Source organism: Carcharodon carcharias, chromosome 13, assembly GCF_017639515.1.
Source record: "Carcharodon carcharias isolate sCarCar2 chromosome 13, sCarCar2.pri, whole genome shotgun sequence".
NCBI lineage: Eukaryota > Metazoa > Chordata > Chondrichthyes > Lamniformes > Lamnidae > Carcharodon > Carcharodon carcharias.
The window spans coordinates 83,433,187-83,455,390 of NC_054479.1; the positions used below are offsets into that span (position 1 = coordinate 83,433,187).

At 49.8% G+C, this 22,204-nt stretch overlaps 1 protein-coding gene across 1 annotated transcript in view; it reads left to right on the forward strand.

The window, feature by feature from the left end:
- Window positions 1–678: 678 nt before the first annotated feature.
- The window catches only part of usp44 (ubiquitin specific peptidase 44), a 52,520-nt gene continuing 30,994 nt past the window's right edge, over window positions 679–22,204 (forward strand). The window contains exon 1 of the mRNA XM_041202687.1: window positions 679–804. The gene's annotated coding sequence lies outside the window, so the exon portion shown is untranslated. The remainder of the gene's footprint in view (window positions 805–22,204) is intronic.

The window sequence follows — 22,204 nt, forward strand, 5'->3', positions numbered from 1 at the left end:
GGCTTGCTGCATTGTTCCAGTGAAGCTCAACGCACCTCATCTTCCGACTAGGCACTTTACAGCCTTCCGGACTGAATATTGAGTTCAACAACTTTACATCTTGACCTCCCTCCTCCATCTCCACCCTCTTTCTGTTTCTTCCCCCTCCCTTTTGTTTTTTTTCCAATAATTTATATCGATTTTTCTTTTCCCACCTATTTCCATTATTTTTAAATGTATTCCACCCATGGTTTATTTCATCCCACCTCCACTAGAGCTACGTTGCTTGTCCTGCTCTCCACTCTTAATTAGCACATTCTTTTAGATTATATCACCACCTTCAACGCCTCTTTGATCTTTTGTCTGTTACATCTTTTGGTTATCCCCTTCTATCACTGCTTGCTTGTCCCAACAACCACCCGCACCACCACCTCCTCCTCCCGCCCCCCCCCCCCCCCCCCCCCCCCAAACCAGCTTATATTTCACCCCTTTCCTATTTCTACTTAGTTTTGTTGAAAGGTCATGAGGACTCGAAATGTCAACTCTTTTCTTCTCTGCCGATGCTGTCAGACCTGCTGAGTTTTTCCAGGTATTTCTGTTTTTGTTTTTGATTGACAGGTCTCCCCGGGGTGAGATTCCCTCAAGTGAAAAAGGACGCTGCGCAGTTGCGTGTGACGCAGAACGTTAGGAGGTGACGATGAACGCGACCCGCAGCCCAGGCGCTCGCGCCTTAAAGCGGCTCCGTTACAAGATGGCGGCGGTTTGAAAACAAGGTTCCGAGAGGCCGGGCAGATGGAGCCTCCAGCACACCGAGCAGCCCAGCCGGTAAGAAACAGGCCGCGATACTCATTCACCGCCCTGGCAAGCAAGCCCGCCCCCCCCCCCCCCCCATCAAACAGTCAGGGGAAGGCAACAGAGGCCGGGCAGTTTCGATGTTACCGGGAGCGGGGAGAGGAGGAGAGGATCCCTGGGTGGTCGGGTCAGGTCAGGTCGGGTCGGGTCGGGGGGGGTGGGGGAAAGAGGGAGGATCTGCAGGGGGCATGGGGGCAAAGGGGAGGGGGGAGGAGGGGGTGGTTTGGAGGGAGGGAGAGGGAGGGGGAGGAGGGGGTGGTTTGGAGGGAGGGAGAGGGGGAGGGTGGTGGGGAGGGGGAAGAGGGGGTGGGGAGGGGGAGGGGGGGAGGGGGTGGTGGGGAGGGGGAGGAAGGGGGGAGGGGGGTGGTGGGGAGGGGGAGGAAGGGGTGGGGAGGGAGAGGGAGGGAGAGGGGGAGGGAGGGGGTGGTGGGGAGGAAGGGGTGGAGAGGGAGAGGGGGAGGGAGGGGGTGGTGGGGAGGGGGAGGAAGGGGTGGGGAGGGAGAGGGGGAGGGAGGGGGTGGTGGGGAGGGGGAGGAAGGGGTGGGGAGGGAGAGGGGGAGGGAGGGGGTGGTGGGGAGGGGGAGGAAGGGGTGGGGAGGGAGAGGGGGAGGGAGGGGGTGGTGGGGAGGGGGAGGAAGGGGTGGGGAGGGAGAGGGGGAGGGAGGGGGTGGTGGGGAGGGGGAGGAAGGGGTGGGGAGGGAGAGGGGGAGGGAGGGGGTGGTGGGGAGGGGGAGGAAGGGGTGGGGAGGGAGAGGGGGAGGGAGGGGGTGGTGGGGAGGGGGAGGAAGGGGTGGGGAGGGAGAGGGGGAGGGAGGGGGTGGTGGGGAGGGGGAGGAAGGGGTGGGGAGGGAGAGGGGGAGGGAGGGGGTGGTGGGAGGGGGAGGAAGGGGTGGGGAGGGAGAGGGGGAGGGAGGGGGTGGTGGGGAGGGGGAGGAAGGGGTGGGGAGGGAGAGGGGGAGGGAGGGGGTGGTGGGGAGGGGGAGGAAGGGGTGGGGAGGGAGAGGGGGAGGGAGGGGGTGGTGGGGAGGGGGAGGAAGGGGTGGGGAGGGGGAGGGGGAGGGAGGGGGTGGTGGGGAGGGGGAGGAAGGGGTGGGGAGGGGGAGGGGGAGGGAGGGGGTGGTGGGGAGGGGGAGGAAGGGGTGGGGAGGGAGAGGGGGAGGGAGGGGGTGGTGGGGAGGGGGAGGAAGGGGTGGGGAGGGAGAGGGGGAGGGAGGGGGGTGGTGGGGAGGGGGAGGAAGGGGTGGGGAGGGAGAGGGGGAGGGAGGGGGTGGTGGGGAGGGGGAGGAAGGGGTGGGGAGGGAGAGGGGGAGGGAGGGGGTGGTGGGGAGGGGGAGGAAGGGGTGGGGAGGGAGAGGGGGAGGGAGGGGGTGGTGGGGAGGGGGAGGAAGGGGTGGGGAGGGAGAGGGGGAGGGAGGGGGTGGTGGGGAGGGGGAGGAAGGGGTGGGGAGGGAGAGGGGGAGGGAGGGGGTGGTGGGGAGGGGGAGGAAGGGGTGGGGAGGGAGAGGGGGAGGGAGGGGGTGGTGGGGAGGGGGAGGAAGGGGTGGGGAGGGAGAGGGGGAGGGAGGGGGGTGGTGGGGAGGGAGAGGGGGAGGAAGGGGTGGGGAGGGAGAGGGGGAGGGAGGGGGTGGTGGGGAGGGAGAGGGGAGGGAGGGGGTGGTGGAGAGGGGGAGGGAGGGGGTGGTGGGGAGGGAGAGGGGGAGGGAGGGGGTGGTGGGGAGGGGGAGGGAGGGGGTGGTGGGGAGGGGGAGGGAGGGGGTGGTGGGGAGGGGGAGGAAGGGGTGGGGAGGGAGAGGGGGAGGAAGGGGTGGGGAGGGAGAGGGGGAGGGAGGGGGTGGTGGGGAGGGAGAGGGGGAGGGAGGGGGTGGTGGGGAGGGAGAGGGGGAGGGAGGGGGTGGTGGGGAGGGAGAGGGGGAGGGAGGGGGTGGTGGGGAGGGGGAGGAAGGGGTGGGGAGGGAGAGGGGGAGAGAGGGGGTGGTGGGGAGAGGGAGGAAGGGGTGGGGAGGGAGAGGGGGAGGGAGGGGGTGGTGGGGAGGGGGAGGAAGGGGTGGGGAGGGAGAGGGGGGGGGAGGAAGGGGTGGGGAGGGAGGGGGTGGTGGGGAGGGGGAGGAAGGGGTGGGGAGGGAGGGGGTGGTGGGGAGGGGGAGGAAGGGGTGGGGAGGGAGGGGGTGGTGGGGAGGGGGAGGAAGGGGTGGGGAGGGAGGGGGTGGTGGGGAGGGGGAGGAAGGGGTGGGGAGGGAGGGGGTGGTTGGGTGGGGGAGGAAGGGGTGGGGAGGGAGGGGGGGGTGGGGAGGGGGAGGAAGGGGTGGGGAGGGAGGGGGTGGTGGGGAGGGGGAGGAAGGGGTGGGGAGGGAGGGGGTGGTGGGGAGGGGGAGGAAGGGGTGGGGAGGGAGGGGGTGGTGGGGAGGGGGAGGAAGGGGTGGGGAGGGAGGGGGTGGTGGGGAGGGGGAGGAAGGGGTGGGGAGGGAGGGGGTGGTGGGGAGGGGGAGGAAGGGGTGGGGAGGGAGGGGGTGGTGGGGAGGGGGAGGAAGGGGTGGGAGGGAGGGGGTGGTGGGGAGGGGGAGGAAGGGGTGGGGAGGGAGAGGGGGAGGGAGGGGGTGGTGGGGAGGGGGAGGAAGGGGTGGGGAGGGAGAGGGGGAGGGAGGGGGTGGTGGGGAGGGGCAGGAAGGGGTGGGGAGGGAGAGGGGGAGGGAGGGGGTGGTGGGGAGGGGGAGGAAGGGGTGGGGAGGGAGAGGGGGAGGGAGGGGGTGGTGGGGAGGGGGAGGAAGGGGTGGGGAGGGAGAGGGGGACGGAGGGGGAGGAAGGGGTGGGGAGGGAGGGGCTGGTGGGGAGGGGGAGGAAGGGGTGGGGAGGGAGAGGGGGAGGGCGGGTGTGGTGGGGAGGGAGGGCGGAGTGGTGAGGAGGGGGTGGTTGAGGGGGAGGGAGTGGTTGGGGCGAGGTTGGGGGGGAGGAGGGGGTGGTTGGGGGCAAGGTTGGGGGGGAGGAGGGGGTGGTTGGGGGGGAGGAGGGGGTGGTTGGGGGCGAGGTTGGGGGGGAGGAGGGGGTGGTTGGGGGCGAGGTTGGGGGGGAGGAGGGGGTGGTTGGGAGCGAGGTTGGGGGGGAGGAGGGGGTGGTTGGGGGCGTGGTTGGGGGGGAGGAGGGGGTGGTTGGGGGCGTGGTTGGGGGGGAGGAGGGGGTGGTTGGGGGCGTGGTTGGGGGGGAGGAGGGGGTGGTTGGGGGCGTGGTTGGGGGGGAGGAGGGGGTGGTTGGGGGCGTGGTTGGGGGGAGGAGGGGGTGGTTGGGGGCGTGGTTGGGGGGGAGGAGGGGGTGGTTGGGGGCGTGGTTGGGGGGGAGGAGGGGGTGGTTGGGGGCGTGGTTGGGGGGGAGGAGGGGGTGGTTGGGGGCGTGGTTGGGGGGGAGGAGGGGGTGGTTGGGGGCGTGGTTGGGGGGGAGGAGGGGGTGGTTGGGGCGTGGTTGGGGGGGAGGAGGGGGTGGTTGGGGGCGTGGTTGGGGGGGAGGAGGGGGTGGTTGGGGGGGAGGAGGGGGTGGTTGGGGGCGTGGTTGGGGGGGAGGAGGGGGTGGTTGGGGGCGTGGTTGGGGGGGAGGAGGGGGTGGTTGGGGGGGAGGAGGGGGTGGTTGGGGGCGTGGTTGGGGGCGTGGTTGGGGGGGAGGAGGGGGAGGAGGGGGTGGTTGGGGGGGAGGAGGGGGTGGTTGGGGGCGTGGTTGGGGGGGGAGGGGGTGGTTGGGGGGGGGAGGGGGTGGTTGGGGGCGTGGTTGGGGGGGAGGAGGGGTTGGTTGGGGGCGAGGTGGGGGGGAGGAGGGGTTGGTTGGGGGGAGGAGGAGGGGGTGGTTGGGGGGAGGAGGAGGGGGTGGTTGGGGGGAGGAGGAGGGGGTGGTTGGGGGGAGGAGGAGGGGGTGGTTGGGGGGAGGTGGAGGGGGTGGTTGGAGCGAGGTGGGGGTGGTTGGGGGTAGGTGGGGGGTGGGGGTGGGGGTGGTTGGGGGTAGGTGGGGGGGGAGGAGAGGGTGGTTGGGGGGGGAGGAGGGGGTGGTTGGGGGGGGAGGAGGGGGTGGTTGGGGGGGGAGGAGGGGGTGGTTGGGGGGAGGTGGCGGGGTGGTTGGGGGGAGGTGGAGGGGGAGGAGGGGCTGGTTGGGGGGGAGGAGGGGCTGGTTGGGGGTAGGAGGGGGAGGTGGAGGGGGTGGTTGGGGGGGAGGAGGGGGTGGTTGGGGGGGAGGAGGAGGGGGTGGTTGGGAAGGAGGGGATGGGAGGGGGTGGTGGGGAGTGGGATGGGAGGGAGGGGGTGGTGGGGAGTGGGAGGGTGGGAGGGGGTGGGAGGGAGGGGGAGGGGGTGGTTGGGAGGGAGGGGCAGGAGGGGGTGGTTGGGAGGGGCAGGAGGAGGAGGGGTCAGGATTGGAGGGAGGGGGTGGTGGGGAGGAGGAGTGGGTGGTTTGGAGGCGGCAGGGGGTGGTTTGGAGGGAGGCGGGAGGAGGAGGGGGTGGTTTGGAGGGAGGCGGGAGGAGGAGGGGGTGGTTTGGAGGGAGGCGGGAGGAGGAGGGGGTGGTTTGGAGGGAGGCGGGAGGAGGAGTGGGTGGTTTGGAGGGAGGCGGGAGGAGGAGGGGGTGGATTGGGGGGAGGGATCCGGTGGTGAGTGGGTGCCCTTGCGGGGGGATTTTTCCCTGACAGAGAAATCCAGAAACAGGGAACGCAGTATCTGAATAAGGAGATTTAATACTGACTCATAGACGTTTAGAGTACAGAAGGAGGCCATTTGGCCCATCGTGTCCACGCTGGTCAATAATGATCTGACTACACTAATCCCATTTTCCAGCGCTTGCCTCATTGCCCTGGAGGCTATGGCAATGCAAGTAAATATCTAAATATATCTTAAATGTTACGAGAGTTCCTGACTCCATCACCCCTTCAGGCAGTAAGTTCCGGATTCCCACCACCCTCTGGGTGAAAAAGTTCTCCTCAACTTCTCTCTTGGCCTTCTACCTCTTACCTTAAATCTATGGCCCCTGGTTATTGACTCCTCAAATAATGGAAAAAGTGCCTTCCTACCCACCCTATCTATGCCCCTCATAATCTTATGCGCCTCTATCAGGTCCCCTCTCAATCTTTGCTGCTCCAAGGAAAACAACCCCAGCCTATCCAATCTTTCCTCATAACTCAGACCTTCCAGCCCAGGCAGCATCTTGGTAAATCTCCTCTGCACCCTCTCCAGTGCAATCACATCCTTCCTGTAATGTGGTGACCAGAATTGCACGCAGTTCTCCAGTTGTGGCCTAACCAGCATTTTATACAGTTCCAGCATAACCTCCCTGCTCTTGTATTCTATACCTCGGCTAATAAAGGTAAGCATCCCATATGCCTTCTTAACTACCTTATCTACCTGCTCTGCCACCTTCAGGGATCTGTAGATATGCCACACCAAGGTCCCTCTGATCTTCGGCACATTCCAGGGTCCTATCCTATCCAGGATTCATAGCATAATCCCTTGTCTTGTTAGCCCTCCCCAAGTGCATTACCTCCCACTTTTCTGGGTTGAATTCCACTTGCCATTGCTCTGTCCACCTGACCAGTCCATTGATATCCTCCTGCACTTTACAGCTATCCTCCTCACTATTTACCATCCTACCAATTCTTGTGTCATCCACGAACTACTTGATCATACCCCCTACATGTAAGTCCAAATCATTTATTTACACCACAAACAGCAAAGGCCCCAGCACTGAGCCCTGCAGAACCCCATTGGAAACAGACTTTCAGTTACAGAAACATCCCTCTACCATCACCCTCTGCTTCCTGCTTCTCAGCCAATTTTGGACCCAATATGCCTTGGATCCCATGGACTCTTACTTTCTTGACCAGTCTGCCATGAGGGACCTTATCAAAAGCTTTGCTAAAGTCCATGTAGACCACATCAAATGCATTACCCTCATCAACACTCCTGGTTACCTCCTCAAAACGTTTGATCAAATTTGAAAAGCACAACGTTCCCTTAACAAATCCATGCTGACTATCCCTGATTAATCCATGTCTCTCCAAGTGCAGATATATTCTGCCCCTCAGAATTCTTTCCAGTAAATTTTTCACCACTGAGGTTAGACTGACTGGCCTGTAATTTCCTAGTCTGTCCCTTCCTCCCTTTTTTAATAATTGGACGTTAGCAGTCCTCTGGCACCTCACCTGTGGCCAGAGAGGATTTGAAAATTACTGCCAGGGCCTCTGATATCTCTTCCCTTACCTCCCTCAACAGCCTGGGATACATCACATTTGGGACTGCGGATTTAACCACTTTTAAGGTCACTAAACCCACTCGTACCTCCTCTCTCTGTGTTAGTTTCCTCTAATATTTCACAGTCCTCCACTCTCTCTACCTGCATCGTCCTTTTCCATTGTGAATACCAATGCAAAGTATTCATTGAGGACTGTACCTATGTCTTCTGGTTCCCCACACAGATTACTTCTAATTGGCCCTACTCTTTCCCTAATTATTCTCTTGCTCTTTATATATTTTAAAAACCCCTTTGGGTTTTCCTATATTCCATCTACCAATTAGTTATCCTAATTTCCTTTTTAAGTTCCCCCTGCACTTTTTATACCCCTAGGGACTCTGCCATATTGAGCTCTTGTTATCAGCCATAAACTCATCTTTTTTCCTTAATCATAACCTTTATATCCCTTGACATCCAGGGTTCTCCTGACATGGTCCCTGCCTTTGTCTTTATGGAAACATATTTGCCCTGTACACTCACTATTTCCTCCTTGAATGCCTCCCACTGCTCTAACCCAATTTTATCTGCAAGTAATTGCTCCCAATCCACTTGGGCCAAATTGTATCTGATCTTAGTAAAATTAGCATTTCCCTAGTTTAGAATTTTTATTCCCGGCCCAACCTTATCCTTTTCCATAACTATCCTAAACCTAGCTGAGTTATGGTCACCATCTCCAAAAAGCTCTCTTCTTGATACGCCTTCCACCTGCCCGGGCTCATTTCCGAAAAGTAGGTCCAGAACTGCCTCCTCTCTTATTGGGCTTTCTACATACTGGCTAAAACGTTATCCTGGAGGCAACTTAAGAATTTTGCTTCCTCCCTACCTTGCACACTAAAACTATCCCAGTTAATATTTGGGTAGTTAAAATCCCCTACTATTACTGCCTTATTATTCTTACACTTCTCTGAAATTTGATTACATATTTGATCTTCTATGTCTCCCTGAATATTTGGGGGCCAATAGTACACACCCAACAGCGTGTTTGCCCCTTTTGTGTTTTTTTACTTCTACCCATATGGCTCATTTGATAATCCTTCCAAGATATCATACCCCCTCCCTGATATAATTGATTCCTGATCAATATTGCCACACTCCCTCCTCTTCTATCCCCCTCTCTATTTCGTCTGAATACCCTATAACCAGGAATGTTGAGCTGCCAATCTTGCCCTTTTAGCCAAGTCTGGTCACAGTTATGGTATCATACTCCCACATGCCTATCTGTGCCCTCCGCTCATCTATCTTATTCCTCAGGCTCCTTGCATTAAAATATATTCCATTTAGCCTTACTAAACTCACTTCTTTCTTATCTAGCCTATGTTTCCTCTGCCTTCCAGACTCACTCACTAGTGTTTAACTTCTAATTCCATCTCAGTTCCCCTCTGAACCACTTTTCAGGATGCCACATCCCTGCCAATTTAGTTTAAATCTGCCCCAACAGTATTAACAATCCTTCCTGTGAGGATGTTGGTCACATTCCTGTTCTGATGTAACCTGTCCAACTTGTACAGGTCCCACCTCCCCCAGAAACGGTCCCAATGCCCTAGGCATCTAAAGACCCCCTTCCTATACCATCTCTCCAGCCACGCATTCATCTGCTCTATTCTTCTGTTACTGTAGTCACTACTGCATGGCACCGGGAGTAATCTAGAGATTACTACCCTTGAAGTCCTGCTTTTCAATTTCCTACCTAATTCCCTGAAGTCTGCTTGCAGGACCTCATTTCTCTTTCTTCCTATGTCATTGGTCCCAACACGGACATGACCTCTGGCTGTTCACCCTCCCCCCTCAGAATGCCCTTGATCCTGGCACCCGGGAGGCATCATACCATCCTGGAATCATGTTAATGGTCGCAGAAGCGCCTGTCTGCTCTGCTCACTAACGAATCCCCTACTACTATTGCCCTTCCACACTCTTCCCCCCCCCCCCCCCCCCCCCCCCCCCCCCCCCCCCCCCCCCCCCCCCCCCCCCCCCCCCCCCCCCCCCCCCCCCCGCAGCTGGACCACCCACAGTGCCATGGCCTTGGCTCTGGTTGGCCTCCACAGAGGAACCGTCACTCTCACCATTTTCCAAGGCCGAAAAATGTTTTGCGAGCAAGATGCACTTGGGAGATTCCCTCACTACCTGCCTGGTCCCGTTCTTCTGTCTGGCGGTCTCCCGCTCCCTTTGCTTGCACTTAAGCTGTGGGGTGACCACTTCCTGAAACATGCTATCCACAAACCCCTCAGCCTCGTGAATGCGCCATAGTGGCCCCAGTTGCCGCTCAAGCTCCAAAACCCGGAGCTCAAGTTGCTCTAGCTGGAGGCACTTCCTGCACACATGGTCATCCAGACGGCCAGGAGTGTCTAGGATTTCTCACATAGCGCAGGATGTGCCAATCACGGAACTGAGCTCCCCAGACATATCTTAACTAAATAGAATATGGACCCTTGCTTTTATTTTACTTTTACTTCTGCTTGAGTACAGGCTAGATCCGCTAAGTGCTACTGACAGTCCATCCCAGGGTGGTCCTCTCGCACTCTCAGGTGCTGCTGACTGCCTGTCCCAGGATTCTCATTTCACACTCTCCTCTGGGACTGGGATGAAGAGAAATTTCTTCACTCGGAGGGTGGTGAATCTTTGGAATTCTCTACCTTAGAGGTCTGTGAAGACTGTCACTGAGAATGTTCAAGACAGAGATTGATTTCTAGATATTAAAGATATCAAGAGATATGGGGATAGTGTGGGGAGATGGTGTTGAGGTAGAAGATCAGCCATGATCTAGTTGAATGGTGGAGCAGGCTCGAGGGGCTGAATGGATGACTGCTCCCATTTCTGATGATCCTATGTAAAACAAGACACTTTCAGGCCCTGTAAATGGGAGCAACATAAAGTTTAAAAACAAAGACTTGCATTTATCTAGCACCTTACAAAACTTCCACATCTCTCAAAGAGCTTTATGGCCATATACACTTTAAGTGTAGCCACTGTCATGAAGTAGGAAGCCTGGCAGCCAATCTGCACACAGCAAACTCCTACATACAACAATGTAATAATGACCAGATCACCTGTATTAGTGATGTTAGTCAAGTGTTAAATATTGGCCAGGATATTCCAACAATTTGTGTTTCATTATGCTAATTGTACTCTTGGAGAAATGTGCTACTTTTGGTGCAAGTGGGCGGTATTTCTAATGATTAATTGTTTGCATATTGAAAACAAACATTGGCAAAAGGGAGAGTTGCACTTATATAGCACTTTTCTTGAACAGTGAAATATTTATTAAAGTGTAGTCACTGTTGTCTTGCAGCAGCATGAACATGACAGTTAATTTGCACCAAACCAGACTCTCAAAAACAGCAATGTGATAATGACCATATAACCTGTTTTATGTGATGTTGACTGGGGGTGAGTATTAATCAGGACACCAGAGATAATTTCCTGTTCTTCGAAATAGTGCCACCCATCTAAGCAGGCAGAAGGGGCCTCAGTTTAACATCTCATCCGAAAGACAACATCTCCAACAATGCAGCACTCCTTAGTGCTGTATTGGTTTGTCAATCTAGATTTTTGCACTCAAACCTGCCTGGGATGGATTTTGAACCCAGAACCTTGGATTGAGAGGCGAGTGTGCTACCAACTGAGCCACAGACTAAGATTCATATACAGTGCTTTTTATTTGTAATTGGCCATGTATATTCTACCTTTGTTTGATGACTTCTATACTGCCAAATAAGTATAAACTCCCTGAGGACCTTGCCAACCTCATTTTAAGCCTAACCTTTGAATCTAGGTGCTCAACAACAATGCATTTCCACAAATGAGGGACTCAACTAGCAAACGAAAGTGATGAGCAAGTTACAGTCAATCTCACAAGTAGAACTAAGCTGCATGTTTTCATAAACCTCAATAAGAGGAGCTAACAGTCTAAACAATGAGTATTTGACAAGCCTTTTAGCAAAATGTTAGTAAATATGTGGTTCTAAGCTTTTTATATTGTGTGAGTGTGCTGATGGTGTGAAATTTGTTATCCAGTAGAGTCCTGGTGTATCTCCTCGGGAAATATATCCCACCATCAAATTAACAAGTACCTGCTGAAATTAAAATTTGCTTCTTGGCCCTGGATGGAGCTGCCTCATGATTCAAGTTTAGTTGGGTTTGTTGCATAACTAGTCTTGAGGTGCTAGAGTCCTATTTAAAAATGCTGGCCTGAATATGAAAGGACATACAGATATAAGAGCAGGATAGACCAAATGGCCTGTCGAGCCATTCAACACGATCGTGGCTGGTCTTCGGATTCAACTCCACTTTCGCACCTGCTCCCCATATCTTTCGATTCCCTGAAAGACCAAAGTTAATGTTCTATTGATAACCCTTGAATCTTACCTGTGACAGCACTGGAATTCAAACTTCTAGCTATACAGTAAGCAAAGTGGTAATGGGACAAGAAAGGAAACAGAAGTTGTGTCTAGAGGAGGTGTGAATGGCAGAATCAACAACTATCAGCCGAACGTAAAAATAAGAGAACAGTTTAAGTTAAAACCTGCAAAGGGAAGGGAATCAAAATGAGGGCAGGGATTACTGCTTGAAGTCGTTGAACTCAAGTGTTGATTCCAGAAGGCTGTAAAGTGCTGAACAGCCGGTGTAGAGCAGATCACACTGAGCAGTAAATACAGTATTGAAATTTAATGTAATACAAGTAAGTCACTGTTTGGGGTTCTGAATGGTGAGGGGTGGTAAAAGGGCAGGTGTTGCACATTGAAAGGGAAGGGAGTGTTGGGGGTTTTATAGGAGTTGCCCAGATCATTGTGGAGGGAACAATCCTCAGAATGTTGAAAGGGGATGGGAGAGTTCTGCTTGTCTTCTTGAAACTCCTTTACTCTGTGTTGCAGTTCAAACTTATTTTTCCCCAGAGATAATTCTTTTAAAAATCATCATTCCACTTTTCACACTTGAGTTCCAACCCAGTTTTCGTTTCATTTGATCTCAAATACTGTTGTGTTTTATGTTGGGAAGGACACTGACTCATAGACTTAGCATAGTCTTTAAGCAGAGAAAATTGTGAAACCAGTTGTTGCATTCCTTCATGAGCCCAAATCACTGAGCTGCAGTGTGTTAAAGCAATATCTCCAGAGCTTAAGGCCTGGCAAGATGAAGACACAGTTGCCGCAGGTGGAACAATGAAAATCAGGGATGTGCAAGAGGCCTCAATTGGAGAAGCGCAGTACCACAAAGGGCTGACCATGCAGCAGTCAGGAATGTGCCACGCGTGGGATGAACAGGCTACGCATCAAGCAGCAGTTCATTTAAGAGGCACACAAACAGGGCAGATTCGGTGCTGGAGGTGGTTACAGGGATAAGGATGACTGAGGCCATGGAGAGATTTAGAAATATGGAAAATTCACGGCACATAATGAGACCATTCAGCCCATCACATCTATGCCAGCCAAAAAAAACTACACAGCCTAAAACCCACTTTCCACCTCTTGGTCTGTAGCCCTCTAGGTTACAAAATTTGAAGTGTATTTCCAAGTACTTTTTAAATCCCGTGAGTGTTTTTGCCTCTACCAGCCTTTCAGGAAGTGAGTTCCAGACCCCCACCACCCTCTGGGTGAAAGAAGTTCTCCTCAACTCCCCTCTAATCCTTTAAATCTATGCCCTCTTATTATTGACTATTTGGCTTAGAGAAATAGGTCCTACCTATGCACTATACCTGGGGCCCTCTTAATTTTATACACCTCAATTTGATCACCCCTCAACCTCCTCTGTTCCAAAGGAAACAACCCCGGCCAATCCAATCTTCCTGCATAGCTAAAATCTTAATTCCTGGCAATATCTTTGTAAATCTCCTCGGTACCCTCTTGAGTGAAATCACATCCTTCCTGTAATGTGGTGAGCAGAATTGTATGCAGTACTCTAGAACTGGCCTAACTAGTGTTTTATACAGTTCTAGCATAATCTCCCTCTCTTATATAATTTTCCTCAGCAAATAATGACATGTGTCCTGCATGCACTCTTGACCACCTTATCTAGCTGTCCTACCATCTTCAGGGATCTGTGGACATGTGTTGCAAGGTGCCTCTGTTCCTCTACACTTAGTATCCAACCATATATTGTCTATTCCCTTGCCTCATAAGCCTTCCCCAAATGCATTAACCCCACTTCTCTGGAATGAATTTCATTTGCTACTTTTCTGCCTAACCAATCAGTTTATTGATGTCTTTCTACAGTCTACAGCTTTTATCCTGACCATCAATTACACACACTTTTTATTATAATAAACAATTGTTGATATCCGAAGGGACCTGGGTGTACTTGTTCACAAGTCACTGAAAGCTAACATGCAGGTGCAACAAGCAATTAGGAAGGCAAATGGTATGTTGGCCTTTATTGCAAGAGGATTTGAGTACAGGAGTAAAGAAATGTTGCTGCAGTTGTATAGAGCCTTGGTGAGACCACACCTGGCATCGTGTGTGCAGTTTTGGCCTCCTTGCCTAAGGGAGGATATACTGGCCATAGCGGGAGTGCAACAGAGGTTCACCAGACTGACTCCTGGGATGGCAGGATTGTCCTATGAGGGGAGATTGAGGAGTCTGAACCTGCTGGACCTGTATTTTCTAGAGTTTAGAAGAATGAGAGGTGACCTCATTGAGACCTACAAAATTCTTACATGGCTTGACAGGGTAGATGCAGAAAGGATGTTTCCCTGGCTGGGGGTTCTAAAACCAGGAGAGACAGTCTCAGAATAAGAGGTTGGTCATTTAGGACTGAGAAGAGGAATTTCCTCGCTCAGGATGGTGAATATTTGGAATTCTCCGAGTGGACTACTCCTGCCCCTATTTCCTGTGTTCCTATCAAGGGTGCTAGGTGGGAAGGTCAGGTGAACGTTGGAATAGTATCTAAATGGCTTTAGCTTTGTTTTTAGACCCATGTAGCATGTCTTGCATTAATTGTAAGTTCAGTGCCAAATATTACTCGCCCTGGTACCAAAGTCATGAGCGCAATCTTAAAATATATGCTGCTTAAAATTGTACATTTTTCCTATTTTTTTTCAATTATTCTGTTTTTCATGGTATCTTCTCTCTACACTTTGTGCCCTGTTTTTTGCCCTTTTTCCAATCCGACTGGAGTTCCTTATGTGAATTTAAAAGCAAAGAGTTATGCAGAAGTGTGTCAGACATGCTAAATTAATCTATTCTGACCCCGTTACATATCGTTTATTTAGTATTGTTCAGAAAACTGATTAAAGTTCTTATTGTTGCTGGTGAATTACAGTGCTTCCTTAAGACCAATGTGACATTTGGTGATATATTGACACTATTGGTTACTACTTGTAGTGTTTATTGTGGTTATACTTCATCACATTCTATTCCTATATTGCTTATTGTTAACCTAGTTTTCATGTCTCCTGACTCTAGTCCTCGAGGTCAAAACTGTTACTAGTATCGCCTTCTGTATATATAATCAGAAGCTCCATTGAATTTCAAACCAGTGTTTTTTGTTGAACCCTGAGGGCCGCAGCAAAATAAATTTTATATATTTTTTTCAAGTTGTACGGCTCTTGTAAATTACTTTGCCTTTTACAAAGATTTTTAAAAAAGCTATTCCAATGGTACGTTTGTGAAGGAATAGCATTATTCATTTCACTCTGAAGTAGCAAGGTCCAATGTAGGATTTCTGATTATTGCCATAATCATATTCAAGTTTCTTTTATCACCTCTTCCTCCACCCCCCCACCCCCATATTGATTCATCTTTCTCTGAAGGTTGCACTTTTTTGCTTTTCGTTTCTCTTTTATCCCTTCATCTCATTGTCTTTTTAGCCATGGTACAGCTTGCTAAGATGAGTCATTTTACACCCTTCCACATAGTTATCCCAGTCAGCTTGAGCTACGTGATAACTGTGCTCTGTTGTATAAATTAAGGTTGTGTCAATAGGTGGGGTGGGTGGCACTCGTTATACTCTTTTGAGTAAACTGAAACCAAATGGAGAAATTAACTAATTAACCCCTTAAAGGGGCACTGAAACTATAACAAAACTACAAAGGAAACCTATCAAATTAAAATTACGTTCCAAGGGCTGGTGACGCACTCGAGTCCCTGCGGCACTTTATGCCCTTGAGTAAAATCTGCGCAACAAATTGACAGCTCCTTAAAGGGGCACTGTAATAAAAACTAAATCCTTTTGGCACTCTTTATTCACTTATTAACATTGATGGGTTGTTGTAGGGTTAGGAGCTTAACGTTTATAATATCTCGCTTTGCGATTGAATCTAAAATTGAGTAAAGATTGACTTCTGGTCATCTCCTTCACCAGCTGGCTGGAAGAAGTGTAACGCTTGTTTCTAGGAGGTGCAGTTTGGAGCCATTTTCACTCAGATTTTTCCCTCTTTCTGGGAAACACCTGACTGCTGCTCCATGTATTTCCATAGCAACATAACTCCTGATTAAACATCTTTTGATCGCTTCTTCACAAAAGCGAACTTCATTAAAAGGCATCACGGTGGATAGACAATGACTAATATTTAAGGAATGAATGTACACATTGCAACAGTTACACGCTTCTTTCTGGTGCAAAAACACAACAGGAAAAGCGGCCCAACCATGGCTAACAAAAGAAATTAAGGATAGTATTAGATCCAAAGAGGAGTCATATAAAGTTGCTAGAAAAAGTAGCAAGCCTGAGGATTGGAAGCAGTTTAGAATTCAGCAAAGAATGACCAAGCGATTAAGAAGAGAAATTTAGAGTATGAGAGTAGATTTGCAAGGAACTTAAAAGGCTGTAAAAGCTTCTATAAGTAAGTAGAAAGAAAAAGATTAATGAAGACAAATGCAGATCCCCTACAGACTGAAACGGGAGAATTTATAAAAGAAAGCAAGGAAATGGCAGAGCAGTTAAACAACTATCTTAGTTCTGTCTTCATGGAGGAAGACACAAATAACTCCCCAGAAATATTAGGAACCCAAGGACCTAGTGAGAAGGAAGAATTGAAAGAAATTAGTATTACTAAAACAATATTGCTGGAGAAATTAATGGAACTGAAAGCCGATAAATTCCCCGGGCCCGATAATCTACTTCCCAGGGTACTAAAGGAGGTGGCCGTGGAAATAGTGGATATCTTGGTTGCTATCTTCCAAAATTCTGTAGATTCTGGAACAGTCCTGGCAGATTGGAAGGTGGCAGATATAACCCCACTATTTAAAAAAGGAGAGCGGGAGAAAATACAGAATTATAGACCGGTTAGCCTAATCTTAGTAGGGAAAATGCTAGAGCCTATTATAAAAGAGGTGATAACGGGACACTTAGAAAATATCAATGGGATTAGACAAAGTCAACATGAATGTATGAAAGGAAAATCACGTTTGTCAAACCTACTGGAGCTCTTTGAGGACTTAATTGGCAGAATAGATAAGAGAACCAGTGGATGTGGTGTATTTGGATTTTCAGAAGCTTTTGATAAAGTTCCCACAAGAGGTTAGTGTGTAAACTTAAAGCTCATGGGATTGGGGGTAATCTATTGGCATGGATTGAGAATTTGTTAGCCAGCAGGAAACAAAGAGTAGGAATAAATGGGTTTTTTTAAGAGTGGCAGGCAGTGACTAGTGGGGTACTGCCGGGATCAGTGCTTGGGTCCCAGCTATTCACAATATATATTAATGATTTGGATGATGGAACCAAATGTAATATTTCCAAGTTTGCTGACGACATGCAACTTGGTGGGGATGTGAGCGATGAGGGTGTTAAGAAACTTCAAGGCGATTTAGACAGGTTGAGTGGGCAGATACATGGCAGATGCTGTATAACGTGGATTAGTGTGAACTTATCCAATCTGGTAGGAAAAACAGAATTGCTGAGTATTTAAATGGTGATTGGGAAATGTTGATGTACAAAGGGACCTGGGGGTTCTTGTACACCAATCACTGAAAGCAAGTATGCAGGTGCAGCAAGCAGTTAATGCAAATGGTATGTTGGCCTTCATTGCGAGAGTACTTGAATACAGGAGCAAGGATATCTTGCTGCTGTACAGAGCCTTGGTGAGAGCACACCTGGAGTAGTGTATGCAATTTTAGCCTGCCATAGAGAGAGTGCAGCGAAGGTTCCTGGGTTGATCCCTGGGATGGCAAGATTGTTGTATGAGGAGAGATTGGGTTGACTAGTCCTGTATTCATTGGAGTTTAGAAGAATGAGAGGAGATCTCATTGAAACATAAAATTCTGAGGGTTGGACAGACTGGATGCAGGGATGATATTTCCTCTGGCTGGGGGGCGGGTGTATAGAACAAGGGGTCACAGTCTCAAGATATGGAGTAGACCATTTTGGACTGAGATAAGAAACTTCTTCACTCAGAGTGGTGAACCTATGGAATTCTCTACCACAGAAGGCTGTGGACCCCGAGTCGCTGAATATATTTAAGAAGAAAGTAGAAAGATTTCTGGATCCTAAAGGTGTCAAGGATATGGGGAGAACGCAGGAGTATGACGCTGAGATAGGGGATCAGCCATGATCGTGTTGAGTGGCGGAGCAGGCTCAAGGAGCCGAGCGACCTACTCCTATTTTCTATGTTTCTGTTTCTTGAAGCATTTTGGTATGTTACATGAAATTGTTGGGTTTTTAAAGACAAGTGTATTTGTGCAATATTTTTTAAACAACAAGGGACACAACGTTTGCCTGACTTAAATTTAAAATTACTGTTTGTGATTCTTGTCCGCAAGTTGAATCCACTATGACTTCTCCAGCCTGGAATGCTTGGGGCCAAGTCATTTCTGGATTTTAGAATTTTCTGGATTGACACCAGACTGCCTAACCACAAGTGAGTGAACTGGATAACGCCGTAAATATATTTATTTACTTGAAGCATAAAACAGTGAAAAACATTATGAAGTAGTAATAAAAATAGTTTTACTTATCCAAATACTGTATCTTCCATGTTTTTGTTGCACTTTTTTAAGATACGATGGGAGGGTTTAAAAAAAAAATCAAACTCTACCCTGGAAATCCTTGGGTCTGCTTAAAAGCACCACTGCCAAAGGAGAGGAAGGGGCAAAGGAGAGACAGACAGAAAGAAAGACAGAGTAAGAGAGAGCCAGGGAGAGAAAGCAAGAAGGTTGGATGGAGAAATAGACAGACAGAGAGAGAGACAGTCAGACTGACAGGGACACTCTAGAGTTAGAAATCAATTGGCTTTGCAACCTTGCCCTGAGTTTTTCTGCATTGCACCACCACCATGTCCCCCCTATCACCTGCCATTTTTTACCCTCTGTCTGAAAATTGTTGAGCCCATGCTTTCCTGATTTGTTGCAGGTCCCCAACAGTCGAGTGGCGAGTCCGTGGGTCTGTTCAAAAAATTTCCAGATCACTGATGTTTCCAGACTCCAGATTTCTGGACTGGAAAGATTATAATGAATCAGGATCCATCACATGGTCACGATTTGCAAAATATTAACACTTTCTGGCACAGTACTCATTGCTAAATCCAGTATTGCCTGTCCTCCCAGTTTGTGCTGCAATTGTGCATTCAATATGCTGAGCTAACCTGCCATAATATTTATTGTGGACTGGGTGGTGAAATTCATTCCATCCTGCCTGTGGATGATGGTACTTGGACGCAGGTTGCTACTGCCAGTCAACAGATTTTAATGGTTCCATTAGGCATACTATAATTATCTACCACTTTGCTTATTTACTATGATTTTTGAGAATATTCTCTTAGTGAACAGCCCATTATTTCACGATTTCCTCTGGAACAGAGCATTGGTTTTTATTTCTATGCTTATCCTCATTCCTTTGCCAAGAGTAATTCTGTACTATAATGTTTGTTTTTGGGTATCCCCTTTCACATCAAAATACTTCATGAATTGAAATTGAACTTTTGGCATGTTGAATGTTATGGCAGTGAACATGGCAGCTGTTTTGAATCCACAGTACCCTGAAAACATCCATCATATGAAATACTAGTCTGTTTTCTTTAGTTTAAATTGCCATCGGAAAATGCAGTGGGAGAAACCCTTGTTTTTCAAATAATGCTGTGCAATCTTTGATATTCACTTGAACCAGCAGAGTTTTCAGTTATAACATCAGTTTAGCACCTCATCTGAAAGACTGCACCTCTTCACCATGCAGCACACCCTGACTAATGCACTTGATTTTTGGCTTAGATTACACACCATACATGTAAAACCAAATTTTGGGCATTCTTAAATTTTATGCCATAATTTCCATCACACCCTGGGAGGCCCCTTCCTTTCTGATGGATAATGGGATGTTCTTTTTAAAATGGACATGTCTACAATTTAAAACAAAAACAGAAATACTTGGAAAAACTCAGCAGCTCTGGCAGCATCGGCTTCTACTTAGTTCTGTTGAAGGGTCATGAGGACTCGAAACGTCAACTTTGTTATTGTTTTGCAATAACTAGTGTAAAACAATAGCATTTGAATCATTTGGGTCAGGAAATGACATACCACATGTTAACCTAATGGTTATGTAAAAATAAACCACAACAAAAGCAACTTTCTCACAATTCTTGAGTAATTGTTGAATATTCTGGCCAAATTAGGTTATAATTCAGTAAGGCCCAATACCCTTCCATAAAAGTAGAAATTATTACTGTCAGTCTCGACAGTCTCACACTGCATTCACATGGCATTTTTTTATTCACGACTTATCCAATTTTTTTATTCTTCCATGGGATGTGGGCATTGTTGGCAAGGACAGCATTTGTTGCCCATCCCTCATTGCCTTTGAGAAAGTAGGGGTGAGCCACCAACTTGAACCGCTGTTGAACATCTGGTGCAGGTACATGCAGTGCTGCTGGGAAATGAGTTCCAGGATTTTGACCCAGTGACAGTGAAGGAAAGGTGATATAATTTCTAGCCAAGATGGTGTGTGCTTTGGAAGGGAAATTGCAGGTGGTGTTGTTCCCATGCATCTGCTGCCCTTGTCCTAGGTGGTGGAGTTCATGGGTTTGGGCGATGCTTTCAAAGGAACCTTGGTGAGTTGCTATAGTGCACTTGTAGATGGTACACACTTGCCACTGTCTCGGTAGTGGAGGGAGCGAATGTTAAAGGTGGTGGATGGGGTGCCAGTCAAGCAAGCGCTTTGTCCTGCATGGTGTTGAGCTTCTTGAGTGTTGATGGAGCTGTGCTCATCCAGGCAAGTGGAGAATATTCCATCACACTCCTGACTTGTGCCTAGTAGATGATGGACTGGCTTTGGGAAGTCAGGAGCTGAGTTAGTCAACACACGATTCCTAGCCTCTGACCTGCTGTTGTAACCACGGTATTTATGTGGCCTGTCCAGTTTAGTTTCTGGTCAATGGTAATCCCCAGGATGTTGATAGTGGAGGGTTCAATGATGGCATTACCATTGAATGTCATGGGGAGATGGTTAGAGGCTCTCTTGTTGGAGATGGTCATTTCCTGGCATTTGTGTGGTACGATTGTTACCTGCCACTTAGCCCAAGCCTGAATGTTTTTCATGGGATGTGGGCAATGCCAGCAAGGTCAGCATTTGTTGCCCATCCCTAATTGCCCTTGAACTGAGTGCTTGCAAGGCCATTTTATAGGGCATTTAAGAGTCAACCATATTGCTGTGGGTCTGGAGTCACATGGGCCAGACCAAGTAAGGATGGCAGATTTCCTTCCCTAAAGCACATTAATGAACCAGATTTTTTTTATGACAATCAGTCATTTCATGGTCACCATTACTGAGGCTAGCTTTATGTTCTAGATTTATTTTCAATTGAATTTAAATTCCACCAACTGTCATGGTTGGGATTTGAGCCCATGCCCCCAGAGCAGTATTCAGGGCTGGGCCTCTGGATTACTAGTCCAGTGACATTACCACTATGCCATCATATCCCCCTAATGTGAATGTTACTTGCTAGTTATCAGTCCAAGCCTGAATGCTGCCCAGGTTTTGCTGCATATTGGTACGGACTACTTCAGTATCTGGAGAGTTGTGAATGGTGCTGAACATTGTGCAGCCAAGAACGAACATCCTCACGTCTGACTTTATGATGGAGAGAAGCATCTGTAATGGTTGAGCCTAGGACACTACACTGAGAAACATCTGCAGTGATGTCCTGGGTCTGAGATGATTGGCCTCCAAACAGCCACAACCGACTTTTGTGCTAGGTATAACCGGTGGAATTTTCCCCCGATTCCCATAGACTTCAATTTTGCTAGGGCTCCTTGACGCCACACTTGGCCAAATGCTATCTTAAAGTTAACGGCAGTCACTTTCACTTCTCCTCTTAAGTTCAAACCTTTTGTCTCTGTTTGAACCAAGGCTGTAATGAGGTCAGGAGCCGAGTGGCCCTGGTGGTACCCAAACTGAGCGTCACTGAGCAGGTTATTGCTGTGAAGTGCAGCTTGATAGCACTGTCGACGACACTTTCCATCATTTTGCTGATGATCAAGAAACTCTGATGGGGTGGGGTAATTGCCCTGACTGGTGTTATCCTGCTTTTTGTGGACAGGACATATCTGGGCAATTTTTCACATTGTCAGGTGTGTTGTAGTTGTACTGGAACAGCTTGGCTAGGGGTACAGCTAGTTCTGGAGTACAAGTCTTCGGTGCCATTGCAGGAATGTTGTCAGGGCTTTTGCAGTATCCAATGCTTTCAGCTGTTTCTTGATATCAGGTGGAGTAAATCGAATTCTGAAGACTGGCATCTCTGATACTGGGGACATCAAGAGGAGGCCAAGCTGGATCATCCACTCGGCACTTCTGGCTGAAGATTGTTGCAAATGCCTTATCTTTTGCACTGATATGCTGGGTTCCCCCATCATTGAGGATGGGATGTTTGTGAAGCCACCTCCTTGTGTTAATTGTTTAATTGTACACCACCATTCGCGAACTGGATGTGCAGGATTGCAGAGCATTGATCTTATCCATGGTTGTGGGATCATTTAGCTTTGTCTATCGTATGCTGTTTCCACTGTTTGGCACGCAAGTTGCCCTGAGCTGTATCTTCGCCAGGTTGATGCCTCATTTTTAGGTATGCCTGGTGCTGCTCCTGGCATGACTTCCTGCATTCTTCATTGAACCAGGCTTGATACCCAGCTTAATATAGAAGTAAAATACTGCAGATGCTGGAAATCTGAAACAAAAACAGAAAATGCTGGAAAACCTTAGCAGCTCT